This window comes from Canis lupus, chromosome 7, assembly GCF_048164855.1.
Source record: "Canis lupus baileyi chromosome 7, mCanLup2.hap1, whole genome shotgun sequence".
Classification (NCBI taxonomy): domain Eukaryota; kingdom Metazoa; phylum Chordata; class Mammalia; order Carnivora; family Canidae; genus Canis; species Canis lupus.
In genome coordinates, this window is record NC_132844.1 from 56,502,457 (window position 1) to 56,522,500 (window position 20,044).

Below are 20,044 nucleotides of genomic sequence, written 5' to 3' on the forward strand. Positions count from 1 at the left end.
CTCTGTTGGAAAAAAAAAAAAAAAAAAAAGGCTCCCACCAGCATCTTGTTATCTCTACCTCTTATCTTAATGGCTCACCCAAATATCAGATCTCAGATCAACATCGATCTTTGTATAAGTACGTGAGAAATTCACCTTTCCTTTTTTCAACCCCAATTCCATTTGCCCATTGCCAATCTTATGATCCTTCCCTATTCACTGTGGCAGTATCAACATCACTGTTGGCATCTCTGGGTCTACTTCTTTTTTTTTTTAAGATTTTATTTATTTATAGAGACACAGAGAGAGACAGAAAGGCAGAGACACAGGCCGAGGGAGAAGCAGGTTCCATGCAGGGAGCCTGACAAGGGACTCGATCCCAGGTCTTCTGGATCACACCCCGGGCTGCAGGCGACGCTAAACCGCTCGGCCACCAGGGCTGTCTGGGTCTACTCTTGTTCTCTTGGAATATCAGGTGGTAATTTACCCAGGTCAGCAGACAAACAATTTAGAGACATCATTCAGTAACGAGTTTTGTCACCTATTCCTTCCTCAGCCCTGTTTCCTTTCTCCCTATATTCTCCTCACCTTTCCATTCTCACAGAAGTAGAAGACAGAAACTTAGCAGTGGCTTTATTCCTCCTTTTTTTTTTCTTTTTGGTCAGTCATGAAGAGTTACATGACCACCTCAATGCGGAGGGCCTGTTTCCTCTCTAATCTTCTTGGTCCAAACAAAGAAAAAAAAAAAAAAAAACAAGTCAAATATTCACAACAAATAAAAAGAACTTTCTTACTCTTAGCATCTGGTGCCTTGTTCTAAATTTAGCCTTCTGAACACAATTCTCATAGATCCATGATGGTCTTTTAAATTGTCTCTTTATTTACATTTTTGGGTCTCCTTGTAAAAGGTAAGCTCATTGGAGAACATTCTATGCCACCTCATTTCCTGTGGGATTCTCCTCTTTTCCTTCCTCAGTACAATTATTTGTATTAGCATAGCCTGTATGATATTTTTAAGATTTTTGTAACCTTTGAGCTTTCTTTTTCCATTACAGAGTTACATGTTATAGCTTCTGTCAACTTTTTCTTTGAAACTCTTGAATCCTCCTCTTTGAAGTTCGTAGTGCATGTCTAAGCCCAAGCTTGATCAGGATGAGATTTGCAAAAAGAGAAGAAGAAGAAGAAGAAGAAGAAGAAGAAGAAGAAGAAGAAGAAGAAGGAGGAGGAGGAGGAGGAGGAGGAGGAGGAGGAGGAGGAGGAGGAGGAGGAGGAGGAGAGAAAAAAAAGACATAAATTGGCATACACTTCCTTTATAAGAGGACTCTTGGCTTCTAGAGTGTGTGTACCTCTACATTTCTTCAGGGTGATGTGTCATGTTTAAGTGCTTCCCTACATCCTCATCTTAGCACTTTGATGTTTTCTCCTGGATGCCTGTGAGCCTCATTCTGTCTTGCTATACACATTGTCTTTCTCCTTAATTTTTTTTAAAAAAAATTTAAGCAACCTTTATTTCCCTTTATGGGGGTGCACCGTTCCTGGAAATACTGCAATACCAGGTCGATGTGTGGAATGGATGGAGCGAGCTTCTACTCCATCTCCTAATTCCAAAAATCCCTTTCTCCTTAAATCTTAATCTCTCTTGATCCTTTTCTTTTAGCCATATCTCTACTAACATTTATATACTGAATTTCTTGGGAACTAAAAAAAAAAAAAGAAGAAGAAATTAAACCTCTTGCCATGTTTCTGTTGTGAAATTTGACTCCTTGCCATCAAACTGACATTGCAAACTCAGGAGAAAAACGTTCTTCTAGATCAGTGGTTCTCAAGCTTGAGTGTGCATTGGACTCACCTAAGGGCTTATTATTAAAACACACATTTGCTGGCCCCTCCTCCCTAAGTTTTTGATTCAAAGAACTTGCATTTCTCCCAAGTTTTCTGGTGATGTTGATGCTGCTGGTTCAGAGAGCACACTTTAAAAACAATTGTGAGTGAAATATTAGAATCTTTTGAAGGATCAATTTTCCTAATTCCAAGTAACCCAACTAGTCCTCATACTTCTTCAATATAAATGGTAGACTTTGAGCTGATCCTGTGGAATCATGTGTTGCTATCTTCCAAGTAAGTGTTTTAGTGGTATATTATATGTATGAGTGAAAAAATAATATTTATAAACACTTCTCTGCAAAATGAAGAGATTTTTATTCATTCACCACACAGATAATAAGAAAAAAGATGATTTAAAGAAGAAAAGTAAGGAAAATGAGTTACATTTTTCATTTGAGAGACATTTTGGGGCACAAGAATAGTACAGCATCAGGAAGAAGTGGTTTGACTCTTTGAGAAATGTCTTCACCCAGTTTTGGGGAGAGGGTGAATGCAGAAAGTGTCTAACAATTCCTCTGGAAAAGAAGGTACTTTGCTGTCTCTGATCAAGTAACTCACTGCCCAGATAATTTTAACTATACCTTATTATTACTCAATTCTTCACGATGTTTTGTCTTCTAATCATGGTTTCTGGAGTGAGATGAATCAGTGAAAAGTAAAATTTTCATTGACTGCAAAGGGAGTTTATTCTGATAAGAGGTGGTGCTGACAGTGATGAGGGCTCAAGTGATAGGTCTGCCGATAGATCTGGAAAAGTGCACACTATGCCAATATTCAGCAGTGAGAGCAGCAGCAAAGGCATAGAGAACGGCCCACCTAAAGACCTGCTGTGCCCCACCCCAGCACACTCTCCATCACAATTGTGTGACAGAGTAGTTTTGATATTTCAAACCTCCATTCAAATATTAACAATACTATAATTCTCTGAAACCATAAAAAAATATATATATCATGCTTTCCCACCCTCAGCTTTGTCCTTTAAAATGGCAGCCAAAACATCACTGGGCCATCTTCATTCCTGTCAAGGAGTTAAGGGGATGCAGTGTAGTGAACTGCTGATCTTCTGTGTCTAGGCCTTGATTCTACTCCCTTTTGATGAGACCCATATCCCAGCTTCTGCCTTCACAACCACACGTGGTACCTAGTAATGACTTCCACATCTCTCTTTAACCAAAGGTGCCATCACTGAGGTCTAAACCTGCCTGCTAAACACTTGCCCTTTTATTTAGGTCATATGCACCTGGTGGGGGAGGTGTTTTGTTTTATTTGTGTTTTTTTAATAAAATAACAATGACTGTTTTATCTGCCACACAAAAGAAATCTCACAGCTAATTTTGGTCAGAAGTGTACAGTATTTTTATGCTGTCTCTTTTTCTTCAACATCCAGTATCCCATAAATTTCTACAAAATGTAGTGCCCCCCCCAGCGGGCCCACAGTTCCTCAAGGGGTGCCTTATGTTTGACTCTTCAAAACCTACTTTAGGGGCACCTGGATGGCTTAGTGGCTGAATGCTTGCCTTCAGCTCAGGTCATGATCCCGGGGTCCTAGGACCAAGTCTAGCATCGGGCTCCCCACACAGAGCCTGCTTCTCCCTCAGCCTGTGTCTCTGCCCCTCTCTCTGTGTCGTAAATAAATAAATAAATAAATAAATAAATAAATAACTTAAAAAAAGAATTTCAGGTCCAAATAAGAGGTGCAAGCAAGACCATGGAAATTAACGGAACAGATATTTAAGAGAAGGCAGAAACCATGCAAATACACTTGGTGCTCATCCAGCTACCATTCTGACATAAAGAGAAAAATATGAAGTACCTGGTTCCTATCCATGTATATGCTACTTTAGTGTCTTGCTCTTCTCTACTGTTATAATCCAGTATTACAAGTCTCCACACATCTGGAGGAAGTTTCTGGAAAACATACTATTTCTCCATACCTACCAGTGCTGCCTGGGCATTGAGAAAGGCCATGTATATGGCCTCATGGATTGTTTGCAATGTGAGCAAACTAACTTCATACTAAATCTACAGATGAAAAAAAAAAAGTGAAATCCTATATCACTTGATCAGAAGGTCCAGGCAGAGAAGTGGTCCTTGAGACATCTGTCACTCAAGTTGGATGAAGGCCAATGGTCACATGGCTGATCAGTGATGGAAGAAGAGAAACTTTGGTACAGGATTTCTAAGTTAGAAAGTCACTTAGTTTTCTTTAGAGTCACAGATAGAAGACAGCACTGGGCTTCAAAGATTAACAGAAAAGATGGAAACAGTACAAAGTATCACACTTTTTCCAGAGACCCTTGGGATTCTCACTCTCAGCTTCCTGAAATGTCTACAAACATACAGTGGTCCACTCCCCCCTCAACCCCCTTAAATCTCACCCCTGGTTTCACTTTGTGCAGTTTCCATGTCCTGCAGTTTCAGGTCTCTATAGTAAATGATCCTCCTTCTGACGTATCATCAGAAGGTAAATAGCAGGAGTGCCTTTAACTTTGGCTCATATCATGATCTCAGGATTGTGAGGTGGAGCCCTACATGGGGTTCTGTGCTCAGCGAGGAGTCTGCTTGAGATTCTTTCCTTCTCTTTCTGCCCACCCCCACTTATGCTCACACACACACACTCTCCCTTTCTCCTGAATAAATAAATCAATCTTTTAAAAAAAGTTCCATAGCGGCCTAATGTTACATCACAACACCTGTGACTTTCCCCTCACTTCATCTCATCATGAAAGCATGTTATCCTCTCATATCATGACAAGAAGAAGGGTTAGTGCTGTACTGTAAGGTATTTTGAGGGACAGAGCACATTTATATAACTTTTATTATAGTATACTGTTATAATTGTTCCATTTTGTTATTAGTTATTTTTGTTGCTCTCTTATTATACCTAATTTATGAATTGAGCTTTATAATAAATATTTATGCATAGGAAGAAAAAAGTATACATAGAGTTCAGTGCTATCGTGGTTTCAGGCATCCACTGGGGATCTGGGTATGTATCTCCTGTGGATAAGGGGGAGTACTGTAAATGTAAAAGATTCTCCTGATTATAACATTCTAGATCCACACCATTTCCAGCGAATAGGATTTCCCATGATAGGTGGAGGGTTTAGCTCCATAACCCTTAAGAGATGATTAACTCTATTGCCTAGAAGCTGATTTCAAACTCTGGAATTTCATATGTAAATTAGACCATTTGGTTTCTTTGTGTACTCATAACCCTGTCCTTTTCTATTCAGAAAAGATACACAATTCAGAAAGAAAAAAAAATTGAGCTGATAAGACACTTATCACCCTTTGTTCAATAGATTTTTAAGAGGATACTGTATCATAGGCAATTACAAAACAAAGCAAAATAAAAATATGAAACACTTTCTTCTGCCTTCAAGAAGTTTCCAATAAAGAAAGGGAGAAATAAAAATAATGAGAATACTGTATAGTTATGAAAATTGTTGTTTGAGCAAATCCAGAAGATGCCATAAGACTTCAGAGGAAAGAGCTTTCCTCCAGTTTAAGGTTCTTGAAATTTTTGATGTCAGTTCTAACTTTTTTTATTTACCAAATATAAGAAACTTTCTTGCTAATAAGTTAACATGTCTCAGACAGTTCCAAAGTTCTCTCAGAGACGTTGTGGCTTTAATGATCATATTGATCCAACTAGAAAACCTGACCATGTGATTTCATTATAACCAGCAAATGTGTCAAGTTGTTCAAATTATTCTTAATGCAGTGTGCTGTTGCTTCGTAGATAGAAGGTCATTTTGTTATTTCTTTATGATTTAATTTAACTTGTGTCTATCCAAGGTGTTGCTATGCCATATTAGGTTAGAAGTTGGAAGCCCCCCTCCACACACAAATGTCTGCAGCTATTTCCTTGCTTAAAATATCCTGCTGACTCAGGTGGCTTTGATGATCAAGCTCCCTTTTACAAATAATTCTTAGCATATTCAATTATCTAATCTAACATGGCTCTTCATGACTAGTTCTGTGTTCACAAATGCCTGGCTGTGAAAAAGGAAATTTGTGAGGTCATTTCTAAGTATTCTTTTTATATTGCACCCAGCAGAGGAGGGGAGGGGGATTTTTTTTTTAATACTCAATTCTTTTAACTATGCCTTTTTTTCTTTTAAATGCCTGAGATAAATTTTCTGGAATCTGTCATTACTCTAAGCCGAGTACATGGTCCAAAGAAGTCCCTGCTTCTGTAGAGAATAATCAAGTCAAGGACGGAGGGTACATCATTATAATGAAATGCAAATATCTCATTAAAAGGCAAATCCTTCATCTCAAAAGGTTGAACAGGATGCACCTTCACTTGACTGGCGGGAATTTCCTATTAAAGCACTGAAAAAAATATTCCAACTGAAGACTATTCTGTGGATCTGAACCACTTTCATTTCAATGAATTGGAACATTTGAGTGTACAATAAGCCCATGCCTGACAAAAAATGTATTCTGAGATAATTAAACAAATGTCAGCAAATGGGTTGCCATCTATTATAATTCCTCTTATAATTCCTTTAATAAAAGGGTTGGTGGAATATTTCATCAACATATGTAGACTCTACAAAAAAGCTCACTATTTTTCTGCACTGTTTGCCTTTAATGACTCTTTCTGACCTTATTTTCCTCATTCTTATGGATTCTCCCCACAGCATCTTGTCTTCCCACATTATTCACTCTCTGGACAAGTGTGGTCTTAGATCTTAATGCGTATACCTCTGAAGTATTCATCTCTAGCCTCTATCTTAAGCAATTTATTCCTTTGTAAGTATCTCCAACTTAATGTTTTTTTCAGGTACCTAAAAGTCAAAATCTCGAGCCCAGTTTCACCTCCCCTAATTGCACACAGAGTCTTCGGGTTTGCGAGTGCCATTGTGGTACAACAGATGCCTAAGTAAATGAGTCCTCATTTACTTCTCCCTTCTTTTCTTCATTTCTCACAGGGGTCAGTCCCTGAGTTCTATCCATTGTACTTCTTAAAGATCCCTTTATTAACTCCTCTTTCTTCTGTTAATAGATCCCTCTATTAATTCACTTGCTCATTTTATTTTTTAAATTTTTTTCATTTGCTCATTTTAGGGACTGTCTCTCTCCTGAGAGTATATTGGAACCTCCTTATCAATCAATATCAACCAATCAATACTATTGTAAAATTCCAGCATGCGTGCACATACCCACACCTACATTTCAGACCATTCATATTGTTATCAAAGGGAACTTCTAACATATATCCTAAGTCCCTTCTTGTTTTAAAGATTTTCAATGGCAACCCTTTCAGATTCCTTCAGATGGTGCACAAGACCCTCCTGATGTTTCCCTTGGGTTTATACTTCTTTTCTGCTCTAGATAAGGAATAGCAAACATCATTGCTGAAACTGCTGTTGGACGGAAAAAAAAACAAACAAAACTGCTATTGGAGGGAGTGGTGGGCCTCATTGCACTTCCATGCCAGGAGGAATCCTTGCTCATTCCAAATTGCATAGCTAAGGGCTGAGTGCCATTCCATTCCTTTAGAAACTTGCTCAGTATTTTTTTGTAAATAGCTCCAGTGTGGTCCAGACAGCTGCCAGCCCCAATTCTGAGGGAGTGTTGTTTTGAGTGTGTGTGTTATTAATGTTTTTTTTTAACAGTGTCTTGACATAGCAATATGCATTTGGAAAGTCTCCCCTAAATACCTGCTTATGTAACTGATTGTGGTGGCTTCAAATAGCCCTGATTTCTTAGTCAAGGCAAACACCCACTCACAGAGTTAATTGTGCTTCCACAGAGGACCTCCATGTAAATGAAAGATGTGGAACTGTTTTCTTTACCTAAGCCATGGAAAATAGAGAGCCTCTCACCTTATTCCTAAGGAAGGTGTGACATAGCTGCCTCGAATTCTCTGACAACTTGCAAAATTATAGGGAATGAACCTGTGTTGCAATAAGGCAGAGTGATGGCGAATGTTCTTTAGGACAATGAACCAGCCTTTCATGTTTTTGTGCCTGTAAAATTGTTTCATCTGTAGCAGGTGCTCTAAAAACACAAGTTCTCTGTTGGGTGTGTTAAGTTGGAAGCCATGTCTTTGTGGTCCTTTTTTGTTTGCATTTTTCATTTTGTATCTTTTTTCCTTCTTTTCACTTTAATATAAACAACTCATTTGAATGAAGATATCTGCTATCAATGAAGAAGATGAAATACTTTGGATTTCTATTAACACTGTGATAGCATTCTTGGCATTCTTGAATAAACATCAAGAATGCCTGTAGTATGTTACAGAATATTGGAGAGAACATGTAGTATCTTATAGCAAGCATGAAATATTATACTAAAGCAAGCATATTAAAATCAAAGTTTGCTGCAAATTATTTCAATGAAATTCTATCGCTCTGAACAATCTGGTAGGGTAATAAGATAATGGATCAGTAAACACAAATTGGTCAGCAAACACAAAATGAAACCATGTGCCCTTTTATATATGAAATGTAAAGAGAGGTGATAAAATAAGGAAGTTAGGAGAGGCTCGTTCACCAGGTGTTTTTAGTTATAGAAAGATAATTCAGTTAGGAGACCCCCTAGATTGTGGAATCAGAGGGATGGGTTCCTCCATCCATCATTCCACCATAGTCTTGGCTATACTGAATGCCAAAGAGCTGTAGGCTCTTTCTAAGATGGATTTCATTACATCCTGACACCCCACCTGTTTGGTGCCTAGAATAAAAGCAGATGGCAGGGCTGACATGTGGGCCTGACTCAATTCCTGACCCCAGGGAAACCCAGGATGCCTGCTGTGAAGGAGAGTAAACTTCATGAGTTCAGCTTCCCAGTAAATTGGCTCTGATATTGAATTCTTTTCCAAAGTAAAGAAAGCCTGTGTTTGGGTGGTCATATAGAATGTATTAAGGGGAAATTTAAACCAACCATTTTAGGTTCCCCCTTAAAAATGCCAGATACAGTCTGTCTCCTGACCCAACACTGAGCTGGGCAAGCTCTCAGTCAGACAAAGTGGACTGTCAGGACTAGAACAAACAATTATCATTTGTTCCTCCTTTTAGCTAAATATACTCTAGTTCTGAAGGCCTAGAAACTTCTTGTACTTGTAGAATAGACTGAGGGTTGATGAGATGTTTTTGCTACTGTGGTACCAAAGACCATGCTCTGTTTTTATTTCATTTTGAGATTACTGAATCACTCAACCATCATTTTGTAATTAGATAATAACTATTGACAGAGCCTTTATGAAATGACACATGGGGTGCCACCCTCTTCAAATATCATTGAACTCATTTTTCATAATAATGCTTATGAGCTAGACTGTCCCATTTCATAACTGACCAAAAAGACTCAGAGAATCTTTTTTTTTTTAAGATCTTATTTATTTATTCATGAGAGACACAGAGAGAGAGGCAGAGATATAGGCAGAGAGAGAAGCAGGCTCCCTGAGGGGAGCCCAATGTGGGACTTGATCCCAGAACTCCGGGATCACAACCTAAGCCAAAAGCAGACACTCAACCACTGAGCCACCCAGGTGCCCTAAGGCTCAGAGAATCTAAGCAATTTTCCAAAAGTCACAGTGATCTTAAGTGGCTAAATCAGCACTTGACCTCAAGTTCTCTAGACCTTAAAGCCAGACTCCTATTATTGCCAGCCATGTGGCCTGTGATACCTCTAGAATGCCTCCTACATCTGAGAAATGGAGAAGAGATCTCAGTTCATTTCTTAACACTTTGAAGGAACAGGTCAAGAGAAGTCTCTATCCTAAAGTTTTGTGCTTTAAAAAGAAAAGTAATGATTTGCTGAAGAAAAAAATATATTAATGGTCAGATTATGAGAAATTGGACTGCTGAAGCTTGGCACTATTTTGGAAAATTCAGAAGTAAATTGAAACCAACCTAAAATGAGTGCAATTTTGATTAGAAGCATTGTCTCCAAACCTCACGAAACAGAACTATGTGACACTAGAATTGACACAGCTAAGAGGGATATTTATGTGTGGCTGGAAGAAGCAGCAATCATGTTTATGTAGTACATGCAATTAAACTCCCAAAGGCTAGAATGTGGGTCGGCCCACTTAAAATTGGCCTAATTTTGAATAGTAAATTTACAGTAATGATTACTTTCATTATAATGAGTCTGTCTGCCTTAGTATTTTCCTCTGTTGCATAAAAATCCCTATTGCATAAAAAGTAAATCAATTGCCAAAATATTTTGGGAGAATCCATTGTATATGCTTTTACTCATTGTAACTTGCTACCACCTAACCTATTAAGTTTACCATATGTTCCAAACCCAAAATGGGGATATAGGATCAAATAGTGAATACTATCACTTGAAAAACCTCACAGAAGTATAAAATAAAAACACATGTATTTGAGTGTTCCATGAGTTTTTCTGAGTTAAGTAATAAAATAACATGAAATTTTATCTTCTTTACTAAAACTAGGGTCTGTAGTCATTATACATAATTTAATATGCTTCTGACTTATTTCCTTGCTTAACTTGAGTGGGTTACTTCTTTCCTACATAAGGCAAGTATTTGTATGTTGATATTTTTGTTTAATATTAGCCTTAAACAAAGACAACCAGAAAAGCAATTCTTTTCCTCTCAAGAAATACAAGCAGAAAATTATTTTCTACTCTTTAAAGATTTTTGGATAATCTTTTGCAGTTAAACTATCAAGCAAAAAACACACACTTTGCTTTTGAATTAATTTTTTTATTCGAGTATCTTAAAAGTATTATTAGCTTTTACAATTCTACCTCCTAGAGGCATCCAGATGTTCCTTTTCTAGATATCCAAGAATACAGAGTTTAATACAAAGATTAACACTTGAGAAAAATATGTCACATCAACATAGAAAATGTTAACACACTTGCAAGGGTGAGCCATTATACCCTTGTCTCCAATGCTGAGAGGAGTAATGTTTAACCCACATGGAGCTGTGAGATAGGAGAGTACTTATTTTCTTAGCTTTATCAAAAAGGCTTTCAATTATTTTAATATCTTTGATGCTGGATATCTTGGTGGTGGTAAAGAACAATTTCATGGATCTCATTAGAATGTATATCACACACATGTTACTTTCAAAGCATGTCTGTCCTTTTGAGGATTAAAAAGGAAAGGTAATTTAGTGAAGATAAAATAGACTTAAGCAAGCATTGTATTCTTTATCTAGCATTTTACTGACATAGTTCAATAATTATCCTCACTGTGGCTTTGAGGCAGTTGTCTTTCAAATAAAGGAAGGACAGCGATGGGAGGAAGAAGAAGAAAACTGAGAGAAAGGGTCAGAGGGGAGGAAAGAAAGAAAAAAAAAGCAGGAGAAAGAGGCAGGAGAGGTAGAGGAGAAAGGAGACGGAGGAAGGAAGAGGTAAGGCGAAGGTTCATGTAAGATGATGAAATATTAACATCTGATTTATCTTTAGTAGACATGCAAGGATGTCACTGCTGTTTTATCAAAGGATTAAGACACAGCTAACCTCACCCACAACTGCAAATAAAACGTTACATTCTCTGTTTCACATTCTTTTTCAATATGTCAATTCTTCTACCTTTCCTCGAAATATGTGCCCCCAATTAGTTTCCTTTAGCTTGAGAAATGTATCATCTTAATTTTCTATCTTGACTGAACTTGGAAGGCTAATTGGAGCAATGAAACAGATAACAATAGTAAAAAGCAACATGTATTCATTATCAGGAGAGACCCCTTTGAATGAAAATTTTATATGATCTCGAAAACAAAGGAAGGTAGAAGTTAGAAGAAATTAGAGAAATGGAGTTCATAAATGGCAATGCTATCTCCACACTGCAGAAAGTTGGAAGTTGTAACCAACCTCATAATCTAGACCTCTGTGATTACAGTTATCTAGATAATTCAAGAAAGAAAGAAAGCTTTTGCTTAGAGTGATGTTTTATATATAGCAAATACTCAAAAAACTTTTGTTTGATTGGTCAATTAATTTGGCTTCTGTTTTCAGATTTTAGAAAATGCATGGGAAGGAAAAATTCAATGACAGAAATGAAAAAGAAACACATAAGGGCCAATTTGGAACCCAAGTTCAATGGAAGATAAGTGATATTCAGCCACCAAAGTCTTCATGATTTTTCTTTGAAAAGAAAATGTCAGTCTGGCAGTGCAAAGTCAGATCAGCTTGAGAGTTACGTGTTAGCATTTTACCCTACCCTAGCAGCTAGGAATCTGCCCTTCTTTACCTTTTACTTTAAGTAGAGCAGTTATTCATTAAATCTTAGTGGGCAAAACCACAGTCTTTCATGGAGAAGAATGAACCATCATAACTTAAGTCGACTTAGAAGCCACAAGGCAGATTACTTAGGACTGGAGCCCAGAAACAAGGGAGTCTTGATTCTTGGTCCTCCTTCCTCTTCTACTGCTTGTCTAAGTGAAATCTGATTAAAAGTTGAACTTAATTAATCCTTCCCATTCCTAATTACCCTTTATACCATTCCCTTAACATACTTATTTTTTATTATTTTTGTTGATGAGTTGATAGCCTTAAAAAAATGATATAAAATAACCCAACTAACCAAGAAAGCAGATGTGACCTATAATTTTATACCAAATAAGAGCCAATGTTAAATTTTGATGATTTCCTTTGAATATTTATACATGCATATTTATTTTTACATAGTTGAGATCATGCTGTATGTATATAATTTTGCAACCCTCAGCAGTTATCTGCATTCTTCAGCAATGTCTTCAGAGTTGCAATACTCTATGCCACTTTATTTTCTCACCATCTAACAGGCTTTGTTTCTATAACAAAAGTACAAACTCTTCCAAGGAAGAGATTTTTTTCTTTTTGTTCTATTTGTCCTTATCTTGTTTTCTACATATACACTAGTGATTTGCCTTCCCAGACACTCAACACAAGTATTGTTTGGATTTATTAGATTTATGGGAATCATTAGAATTAAGTAAATCACTTTTAGCAACTTCTGCCCCTCTAGGAAGGAAGCTTTTCTCCAAGAATCTCTAGCACTCAGAAGAAATTGTTCTTTGGAAAAAGGCTTAGGTATGGGGAAAATTTATTTTTCAGAATAGTGTGAATTCCATAAAGTCTTTTAAAAAATGGATGCTTATACAATCAAGTAGGTCTTGGCTTAAATAAAGTTATAAGGAAGGCAAGAAAACCATTCAGTGCCTCCTCTCTAGTGTCTCTCCCTTCCAAGGCACACCTAAAGTTCATTTCTTTTTTCACAATGCAGTCAAAGAGGGCTTTGGAATAAGCAAATTTCTGTTTTCAATTCCAGCACTCATCTCTGCATCACCCCTCCCCACGCCCATATTTGAGAATATTACAGTCATTCTCAAAGTCCCAGGAACACAACATGCATATCCTCCTTGCTAGACCTTTGCACATGCTGTTCCCTCTGCCTAGATCATCCTTCCCCATGTCTACCAACCAATACCCCATCTTACCTGTGTAATTTTTACTCATGCTTCAGATCTCAGCTAAAATGCCCCCCTTTTAGGAAAGTCTTCTTAGTTCCTGCTAGGCTAGATGATTACTTCTCACTACTCCCTTAATACATATATATTTTCAAATGCCTTTCTGCTTACATATTTTCCCTCATCACCCACTATAAGAACTGTAGCTGTTCACCATTCTAACCTCAATATCTGGCTGACACAAAGCATGTCATAACAGAATTGAAGAATGAATGACTCTGTCTTTCTTGACTCTTTCCATCTATATGTCACGTCTTCCAGCATGCCAAGATTTTACCACCCTGCAGTGCAGCCCCCATATAGTTATCTGCAATACCTATGCTTTTGATCCTTCTTCTTTCCTATTTTGATTTCTCAATCAAAAGATTGAGCTCTACTCTAAATTTGCCTCTGCAGTTTGTTAGTCTGATATATTTTCCACTCAGAGGTGCTAATGGCTCAGGTGTCACACTTTTAATAATAGGATGTGGCTATAAGCTAGGGTGTATTCTGGAGTTTCTTGCTCATAGGAAAGACGGTAATAAAAAAAAAAAAATAAAAAAAAAAATAAAAAAAAAATAAAAAAAAATAAAAAAAAAAATAATAAAAAATAAAAATAAAAAAAAAAATAAAATAAAAAAATAAAAAATAAAAAAAAAAAAAAAAAAAGGAAAGACGGTAATGACAGGACTTACAATCCCTTTCCTGAAGAGGGCACTGTGCTTAGGGCCTTTGTGCATTCCACAAATGCTCCCATATGAGTGATGGCCAGCCTTCTTTATGGAGAACAGCATCAAAGTTAAATATCCTTTGATATGGAACACTTGCCTGTGAATAGTTATTTGATCCCTTTGTGAAAGACTCACTTAAAATAGTAATATTGCTTTCAATTGAAATTTTTGGCAGAGTCACTAATATGAATTACAGAAAAACAAAAAGTTATTGCTATATGCCTCACATTTCATGTAGTTGTTCATTCTACTTCCACACTTTTAAAATTAATTCGTATAAAAATTGGGTATAGGTAAAGGAGAAATTAAATGTATTTATCCTAGGTAAAATTGGGCAAATTCTTGATCTTTTTGCATTTGAGAAGATTCCTTTCTGGAAGTTATTCAAAGAGAGAGAGACAAGCTACTGGGTCCAGATTTTAAAGAAGATAAAAAGCTTCTTGTTTCTATGGAAATGAACATGGGTCATCTTGTGTTTCTTCTTCCTTCTTATTGCCTTTTCCCTTAGGGTAGATTTCTCTAGCCTACTTTGGAGTGTCTAATGACTTTACCACAGATGAATCATTAAATACAGAGCTAATGAAACCTTTAGAAAAAAATATGCCAAGCCTTTTATTTTTGAGTTAGAGTTGGTATCCATAAAAGTCAAGCAGCATGCCTCGTCACCTTGCTGTGTAGTAGCCGAACTGGAAAGTGGAGTCGGATACCTGGATTCTGTCCCCTGCAGATCTGTAATATCTCTCATTACAGATATTTGCTTGGAAGTGTAGAATAATATTAGATGATAAGTGAATAAACAGTATCATTCAAATATTTGATTTGTGACATATTAACAAGAATAATGCCTAACCCTTCCTAAGCACTGTTCTAAATGCTTACTATACATTAGCACACTTGATCCTCATAATGCGTTATGATTCTTAGTTTAACCAGTAATGAGACTGACATCCAGACAGCTCCACACCTTGTCCATGTTGACACCAGGTCTCTAAGTGAGGCAGCTGGACTCTTGAGTCTTTGTACATATCTGCTGTATTATACTTCCTTTGAATCAAATGTATTCATAAATTATTCCAGTGCAGTTAAGAACATGCCCATTGATGTCAGAACGAGGAATAAGTGATTAGCTATGCAACTCATAGCACACCATTATGTCTTCTCCCTGGGTGCCTGGATCATCCTTAGTGACGTGAGACTACTCCAGCATTGCATTCTCTCATAGACTGTCTAGAAGAGTTACATTGGATAATGCAATAAGAAAATTCTTAAGTCTTACAACTGTGTCTGCCCCACGTGTTAGAAGTGATACACTGGAGTGCCTTGTTAAACTTATTTTATATTTCGGTTGGCTAAAGTTTGTATTTCATTTCAACAATATGAACCTTATTTTTTTTAACCATCCTATTTGAAAGAAAAATAATAAAAACACACCACTGTACTCTTATAGCTGAGTAATGCGACACAAATGTAAATTATTCCTTATTGGGGCATGTTAATGCTTTAAAGGCTTCATTTTTATTTTATTTATTTTTTTAAAGGCTTCATTTTTAAAATAAGTTTTAAAATAAGTTTTTTCTTTAACTAAATACCTTGTAGGAATCTGCTTTCTCTTTACTTACTTGTTAAACATGAAGCTCTGGTGAGGAAATTCAAGATAGCTGATGAATTTCATTTAATCGTAGTTTATCCTGCAATATTTGGAGTTGAGAATAAAACAAGGAGATATAAATTAAGAAATAAACAGGAGGGAAAATCTTATTTAAGCAAACAAAACAACAACAACAACAAACCTTACCATTCCTTTAGAAATGTCACTGCCGACTATACATAGGAAGATTTTCTTTTCAGCAATAAAGGAAGCCTGACAATCTAAAGTTTCCAATATCCTTGCAGTGTCTACCTCATCGAAAATCAGTGAAATCTGAAATAAAATTGTCTTGGACGGAAGCTCTGCAGCTAAATTATCTTGCAATCACAGAAAGTATCTTAATAGCAACCTAGCACATATATTGAGCAGATATGACACTTACTCCCCTATAATTTCAAAGCATCATTGAACATTCTTTTTCTCTGCACAATGGTTTATGACATTAATGTCTCTTTCCTCTCCTATCTCTTGAAGAATTTATTCTTTGATCTTGTCTCTGAGAGTTTTAATTTCCTTTTCCACTGCAGAGCTTTGGATTGGGTAGTAATTTTTAAGAGCTACAAAGTAGTAACCGTATATGAAATGAGACCTAAAGAACCCAAGATTTTTTTTTCTGGCATTACTGCTTCTGGAGAGAGAGTATGATGCAATGCCTCATGGGCATGAGGTAGCCTCGTGACCTGTAAATACATTGATTCACCTTGGAACAAGTCACCTACCACAGACGGCCTCAGCTGACATTTTTTTTTTCATGCTGCATCAAGAACCTGAAATGCTGCAGGGACTTCCTAATGGAGCTCTTTTCTTTCAAGTCACCCTGACTCCCAAAATCATCTGCCACAGTGCAATGAGAGAGCACTCCAAAAAGGAAAGCATGCCATTCATTCCCTGCTTAAAACACCCAATGGTTTCTTACTGCAGAACAATTAACTCCAGCTCCTTAATACGGCTTTCTTGGCTCTTACTGAAAAAGCCCTGCTTTCCTCTCTAGCCTCAAACTCCCTTGTTCCCTTCAGTTCCTGGAACATTTGGGCTGTCCTTTGCACCCAGACCACAGTACCTACAAACCGGTTTTCCAAGTACTCACTAAGGCCCCCTGTCGGTTGATAAGCTTACTCCACATGTTTGGTCTACAGTGAAAATGGAAGAGAGACTGTATTTTGGGGAAATGTTACCCTAGAATAAGGAGACTGAAAAAAAGAAAGGTCAAAATTTGTGTGTGTGCGTGGGTGGGTGTGGGTGTGGGTGTTTTCAGTACCAGCCTCTAATTTCTATATATACCTCTCTTTATCCAAGGCCCTATTGTCCTCATTTTGAACTGTCCTTAACTTTTTCTGTTCTTCACAAAATGGTCTCTGAACAAATAGTGTATGACTAGTTTTATACACTTCAGGGTGAGCTGAATTAAATATTATGGAACGTTCATTATAGAGCAGGCTGCATTCTAGGCACAGGGAGATTATCAATGAGTAAGAGAGGAAAGGCACCAGCTCTCAACAAGCACACATTCTAGTGGAGGAGAAATTAAATGATGAATAAGATTGCTTCAGATAGAAGTCCTTTATAGGAAGAAGACAAAATAAGGGTATGTGATAAAGTTATTGCTGGAAAGGAGGTGTCTAGTTTAGACCATGTGGTTCACATGGTCTCCTTGAAGATAGGACCACCAGGAGAAAATAGCCCTGGCAGTGGAAGAATGGAGTAAAGCATTCCAGGCAGAGGGTGTAGCAGTTGCAAAGGCTATGTGGTGAAAATTAACTTGTTGTGTTCAAGCAGTAGGAAGAAAGGTGGGATAACTAGAACAGAGTTCATGGGGAGAAGAGTGGTGGGAGACAAGGTCTGAGGCTCAGCCAGCAGTGGGACATGCATGGCCTCACAGCCCTGGTAAGGAATTCTGTTATTCCTAATGCAAGTGGAAGCCAGCAGGTTTTAAATGTATAAATGGTGTAAACTCATTTAGAGTTGTGCAAGTGAGCTATGGCTTTAAGGTAGAGAAATAGACTGAAGAAAAGTAAAAGTGAGCACAAGGGTAGGAGTTCGGAACTTCAATTCATCTCACGTTAATTATGCCTGTTCAATTCAGAGAAACACTGAAACAGGAGAGCATTGGAAGTGGTGTGTTACCATCTTGTATTTTTAAGGTTTATCTTCATGGGGACATAAATGTGAGTTCTGCACTTAAACTAGAATTTGTGTAGGAGGGTTTACTAGAAAATGAGGAAGTTGAATCAATATAAATGGTAGGTAATTGGTTCGGTGGAGAGTAAAATATTGGGAAAAAAGGGATCTACACACATGAAATAAGTTTTAATCATAAACAGCAGTTAACAGGGACTAGGAGTCAAAATGGCTTCCCTGAAATCACCCCTATAGGATTCTAGAAAGTTTTAGATTTGGAATTAGAAGTATTGCATTGGAACACTGGGTTCATCACTTTGACGAACAGTTTTATCCTCTCTGGGCCTCTATGTTTGCTCATCTCTTAAACAAAAATGCCCTACCTGACAATTGGTAAGATTTTTTTAAGGCATAAAAATAATCCATCCATGGCTCTATTATAATGATATCATTTCTGACATTCAGCTCTCTTTGGAGTAACTTTATAGGTGGTATTTTCATAGAATAATAGATCTGAAAAATATCTTCAATATTGTGTAAACATTTACTCGTATATTCATATCTGCTCATTTTAAAGATGATAAAATGGAAACCTACAAGGGAAATGAACCAGCCAATGGTTCCTGATCCAGTTGGTGTGACAGGCATGCTGCAACCCAGGTCATGTGACTCCTTGACTCCTGATAGGTCCAGGGAAGTTCTGCCCAGAGGATAATTAAAATACATGTTCCATTCATTCTTTGTTTCTCCTACATAGAAGCACCCATGAAATGATAAAGCTCTTCTCCCACCTCTTACAAAATAGTAGAATTTTACTTACAAATATTTCTCAGGACTACACTGAGTAGGATGACTGGGCCAATGGCTTGTACAAAATTTCATTTCAGCAGAGCTTCCTGTCTAAGAATATCTTAAGACCTTGTTTATTTTGTTCTGGTGCATGGAGTAGCGCAGATTAAGAGAGAGAAATTCATTGTGTTTGTTATAAATATTGTATTTGTATTTGTTTTTAAATATAATGAGATTAAAGCATATCTTTTATGAAGTAATTTTTGCAAGAAATGGAAATTAGACAACTTCAAAAGGAGGGTGAGCAGTCAGCCAAACTCAATAATGATCAGTTATTTAAAACTCTATATTTTGCTTTCTGTAGAGTTTTGACTTTTGTCCAGACACATTATCAGTGCCCTCTTTGATCCACTATAATCTCCAAATAAGGCCTGAGGGACTCATAAATCTTTGTTCTGCTGCTAAAGATCCCTGAGAAATCTTTTTGATGACAGAAATGAGTAAAGACAGATGGAACTGCACATTCTTAAGTGAATAAATATAGCTTTTAAAATACTTTCTCTTTCAAATAATCGAAAGCACAAGTCAACATCACAGACGGGATTTCAAAGAAGTAGACACAAGGGTGGAGCTAAAAATTATACCAAGCATAAAACAAAAATAAACAAGCCTAATTCAGGAGCAAAAGTGGAGATTATTTAAAGAGTGGAAAGAGCACTTATTCCAGTCTCAGTGCTGGGATAGGATTCCCACTCCTTCTTTAAAGCTCTCCTACCTTTTCTCTTGCAGCTTATCAGAGAAACCCACAAGTTTCAAAACAGGATGCTAGGAACTTCCAGCTGGGGTATATATATATATATATATATATATATATATATAATCTGGAATATATATAATCTGGAATATATTATATATAGTGAATATATATATATATATATATATATATATATATATATATATAAAGATGGAAAATTTACAAAGATGCCTTAGAAGTGGGAGATTTATCAAGTACAGGAGGGAAGAAACCCCTAATTAAATTCTTATTTAGAAATATAGTACTCATCAGAAGTTGGTCAGGTTGTATTAAATAGAAAAATTGCTTTCATTGAACATGTACGGGGAAAATGGGTATGTGAAGTGACTATGAGATTTATTCCTCACAATTTTTATTAATGATCTTACTAACAGCACTTGTACTTTCTGTAAATTTCTCAAATTTCTTGTGTTTGCAACACACTCTCAAGTATTACAGTTACTTTGGTATACGTTAAAAATACAAATAGGAACAAGGACCTCAGATACAGGTGTCTGGACTAAACCACTTCACATTAACTGTTATACGTGTCTGCCTGAGTAGACAGTGCCTCGCAGTTTTGTGAAAATCACCAGAGTTATCAGACTGTTGGGTTTTTTTATTTATTTATTATTAAAAGATTTTTATTTAAGATTTTTTATTTATTTATTCA

General features: G+C 36.8%; 1 protein-coding gene, 1 long non-coding RNA gene and 1 pseudogene across 3 annotated transcripts in view; 1 reads left to right on the forward strand and 2 right to left on the reverse strand.

The window, feature by feature from the left end:
• The window catches only part of PTCHD4 (patched domain containing 4), a 53,765-nt gene that overhangs the window by 31,139 nt on the left and 2,582 nt on the right, over positions 1–20,044 (forward strand). The gene's annotated exons all lie outside the window — the stretch shown is intronic.
• LOC140637453 (U2 spliceosomal RNA) lies at positions 1,499–1,703 on the reverse strand (annotated as a pseudogene).
• The window catches only part of LOC140636908 (uncharacterized), a 42,909-nt gene continuing 37,496 nt past the window's right edge, over positions 14,632–20,044 (reverse strand). Inside the window, exons 4-5 of the long non-coding RNA XR_012034158.1 lie at positions 15,643–15,711; positions 14,632–14,780 (exon numbers count right to left, since the gene is read on the reverse strand). This is a non-coding gene — a long non-coding RNA (uncharacterized lncRNA). The remainder of the gene's footprint in view (positions 14,781–15,642; positions 15,712–20,044) is intronic.